Source organism: Camelina sativa, chromosome 4 (genome assembly GCF_030686135.1).
Source record: "Camelina sativa cultivar CO46 ecotype springtype chromosome 4, ASM3068613v1".
NCBI lineage: Eukaryota > Viridiplantae > Streptophyta > Magnoliopsida > Brassicales > Brassicaceae > Camelina > Camelina sativa.
Window position 1 is genome coordinate 4,881,240 of NC_141883.1, and position 4,502 is coordinate 4,885,741.

The window sequence follows — 4,502 nt, forward strand, 5'->3', positions numbered from 1 at the left end:
CTCATGAAGAAAATGAGTTTATCTGAGTTTACAAACTACACAGCACCTAAGGAAGGAACTCTGTTGAATTGGGGCTTGGGTTATAGACTAACAATTAAAAACTAGTATCTATATTTGTATTGCCATCTCTTATTATTAATGGCGGCCCATTTGGACGTTAAATAAGCCCATTATTATTTTTCTTAACCGACTAAATTCGGAAATATAAATTGGTAGCTAGCTAGGTCTCTTCTTTAAAGGTTTCTCTAAGCGATAGATGGAAGTTTATTTATATTTTTATAATCTCTCTTTCTTATTTGATTCGTAAAGCATGAATTCATCATCTCCCATATCGATTAATGATGATCTCATCTTGGACATCATATCGAGATTGCCTTCAGAGTCTATCGCAAGGTTTCGTTGCCTGTCTAAGCAATGGGCATCAATGCTTAATACTAGTCCATATTTCAAGGAGTTGTTCCAGACCAGATCCTCGGCTAAGCCCCACCTCATTTTTGCCATAGTAGAAAAAGGTGTGTGGAGCTTCTTCTCGTTACCTCAGCTTGAGAATCCATATGAGCAATCGAATCTTGTAGCAGCTGCCGATTTTCATGTGAAGTTCTCTCATGACGATCTACAGACCAATCATAGTGATGACATAAGAAATTTTTCATATAGCTACGCTTCTGGCTTGTTCTTTTTGCATGGTTGTGGAGGCCAGGATAGAGCTCTGACTAGTAACCCCATCACAGGACGGTATGCGATCTTACCTTATACTTACAAAAATCTGCTTTGCTGTTACGGGTTTGACCCGATTGACAAGCAATACAAGGCATTGCGGATGGCTTCTCCATTTGATCATGAAACTCTTACAATTGGAGATGGAGATATGAAGTGGAGAAAGGTAAAATGTTCCTTGCCACATGCGATTATGAGTGAAGGGATATGCATCAATGGGGTTTTGTATTACATCGGTTACACGGCGTCTACATGGATAATAGTTTGCTTTGATCTTAGATCTGAGAAATTCACCTTTATTGGCGTAGAATCGTTGGGTAAATTGATAAACTACAAGGGAAAATTAGCTCTGATTCATATGGGGAATGAATATGCTGCCACTAAGGAGTTGCATATGTGGGTTCTAGATGATATTGAGAAAAACGAATGGTCCAAATATGCCTATATTTTGACCGATGATAAATTTTTTTGTCGTCACGTTCGCATCGCTGGAGCAACCACTTGGGGTGAAATTGTGATTTCAATTCATAAGTATAAACCTAAACAACTGTTTTATGTTTTATACTTTAATCCCGAAAGGAACACTCTCAAACGTGTTGAAATTATTGGACAGGAGAATGTGAAAGAATTTATTAGACATTTGAATTCCAGTGTTATTGGATTAAACATTTTATCAAGTCTTTTAAATTCATCTGTTATTGGATTAAGTACTTTTAAGTAGTTTTTTAAATTCATTTGAATTCTAATGTTATTCAAATCGTTAACTTTTCATTGCTATTAAATTCTGGTGTTATTGAATGTTATGTATTTTTTAATAGCAACTTGATTTAACTAGAATGTTAAAGAATTGTTAGTGCAAATTGTGAAGAAAAAAGTATGACCTTTTAAGGTGGGATTTGGATATTACTTTGCATGTAAAATAAAAAATGGCCAGAAAACACATGTCCGCTCTTCAGTACGATTCTTACAGCGGTGGCGCGGCTAGTTTGAAGGCTTTTTCTCTATCTTTTGTACTGTTCCTCAAATAAGCTGCTGCGTTATTTCGATTGATTCTCTTTGTTTATACCATCTCGATTCCAACCATGTGTTTTTGTTTTGCTTTTGGTCGATGTCGTTGTCTCCTCTCTGCCGATGTATTGGAGAAACTTAGGTGATTTTGATCCCTTCACAAAATATTAGAAATATAATCATGTATTGGTATGTGATTCTATTTAACGTCTTTGACTTTGATCTCCTTGCTCTGGGAACTAATTGGATATTGCGTACAGAGCATACTGGTCTTTGTTGAACCACTGGCTGGACTTTGACGGCAGTGTGCGCAGGTGTATCTAGATTCATTCTTGACGAGGAAAAATTTGATTCTGCAACAAACAAACAAAAACTAGGTTTTAAAACGTGAATCTTATATTTGGCTATATACCCCTTTCTCTTGATGATCAAAGAAATGTCTTACCTTTTAATTCTCCGCAAGAAATAATTGTTGGATATAATTATCTGAATTATTAAGTTAGACATTGTGTTTGTATTAAACGATGCTTCTAAGTATCGTGACGTTTGTAACAGTTACAACGTTAGATTAACACAGTAGAAAGACACAACTCTTTTTCTTTTGTGTCTTATTAGTATATAAACACATGATCTCATCATTGCAAAACTAAGTTTTTCAGTTTATTAATAAAATCACAAGTTTCTCAAATACCCTGTTTTCTCTTCTATAAAACAGAGGATAAGTACGTTTGTTTTGTTCTTTGTGAGAGAGAAGCTTTTGCTTCTAACAATAATCTGGTTAAGGCAGTCACAGAACTTGGTTAACACTACTTTCTCCTGTTCTGCATAAAACTGGTCTTGCCCGCCGTTTGGTAGCTGTGAGGTAGGCTCCACCGAACCATTAGGTGAGCTGCAACCATTAACATAGTGTCCCGTTCGTCACACATCAATGCCAGAGTGTCTGGAGATAGTGACCTCCCTTTGGAGCCATCTGAATTGGAATCCTCTAGACCAGATTTCTCAGCTTGATTTCCACTCGCAGCTATCTCAACCTCGGTACCTTTCTTATTGCCTTGTCCTTTGTGGATAGAGGATGAAGGAGCGAATTGGTTTTCTTATTTGTTGTTTGAAACTAGTCTACTCTTTTATTATATTTTGTAACTATTTTTTTACGTTAGATGGAAACTAGAAGAATTTATCCATTTTCAAGTCTATTAAAATTCTACTCAAATCTAATAAAATTATACAAATTAAAGTCATTAGAATCACAAAGAAAGATTTGGAAATTTTTTACAGTACAAGAACATCTATGAATTATGTCATTAATTCTTTTCTAATAAATTCTTTCACATTCTAGCCTCCAATACCCCCCTAAAGGTTTTCGTGAAGCGGTTAAGTATAGATGTACCGCTTTTACCTTTGTAAACCACGTAGAGGATCTTGATGTTAATGATTTAAAACTGCTCAAGTCAGTCCATCCTCCACTAACGGAGCCAAACTATGCAGAAGAATAATTAGCACCAGATTCAGATTCAGACTGAGAACCTCGGAAGGAGGAGAAGACAGGGATGATGATTGGTGTCGGGTGAAAGCAATGATCTACACGTTTTGTTTTTGTCAACCTTAATTATCTGTCTGTCCGTTTATGCTCTTTTGATATGTAACCTTTTCATTTTTAATAAAGTCAGTTTTATTAAAATCGATGCTTTGGATTGGAGATTCACTATTTGATTCGTTTCCCATTTGGTGAGGATTCATTCGTTTTATCGTTTATCTCGTTGCTAACGTTTGAATCAAACATCGTGTACAAACCGTTTTTCAGTTTTAATATTGTTAATTGTTCTAAGAGAATTCGTTCTCGAGTGTTTGAAAACCTGTGTTCTCTAAAGCTTGGCCTCGAGTTGTATTAATGATTTGATATTTCATTTTTGTGTCTTATTGTTTCGATTTCGTTTGTTTTGTTCGTTTTGGGACTCTAGTCTCGAAAAGATATGTTACAAACAATTTACTAGTATTTCATTTGCTTATACAATCTCTTAATCTTTAATAGATATTGAGAAGCAAATTAATTTATCTCACAATCTCAAGTAAATCAAAAACAAATAAGAAAATCAATATACAAAAAAATAATATACATTGATCAGGGCTTCAAAATTTAACATGGTTCGGATTTCTTCCGTCCAAGAAATAAGTATTTGAACCTAAGAAACTTTTAGGATTACTTGAGTTGAGTTATCAAAATATTTGTACATTATATTATATCTAAAAATTTTGAATTAAAAAAAAAAATTCATACGTTGATAATTATAACAATGATGTTTATTTTCATATGTATAAGTATAACTACCACATCAGTTTTGCCAAGATGGAGCATATTTTTTTTTATTTTTCTATATATATTTTTAAAAATTTTCTCATAATTATTTTAAATATGTAGAGTGAGAAACATAATACGTTGAACATTTGATATCAATAATTCTAGACTTAGCTTAATTAACAAAACAGAAAAAGAAATAAAATAATTAAAAAATTCAATACAATATACAAACCAACATATCTAAAAGTTATTTAAAATATTGGTGTATAAGAAATTACACATAACTTTAGTTATACATAGTTATTTTTATGATAGGTTTATATTTTTTATTTGTTGACAACAATTTTTTTTTAATTGTTTCGCCATTTGTTGATAACCATTTAAATGATAGATTTATGACCGTTCATTTCATTAAAGTCTTCTTACACATCGCGTGTGCTAACTAACACATTAAAAGTCCTCTCAGCTCTCTTTTCTGACT

At 33.4% G+C, this 4,502-nt stretch overlaps 1 pseudogene across 1 annotated transcript; it reads left to right on the forward strand.

Annotated features, from left to right (window-relative positions):
• LOC104783545 (F-box protein At2g16450 pseudogene) lies at positions 1–1,534 on the forward strand (annotated as a pseudogene). The gene has a single exon (XR_015596574.1). The product of XR_015596574.1 is annotated as an F-box protein At2g16450 pseudogene (transcript).
• Positions 1,535–4,502: the final 2,968 nt, after the last annotated feature.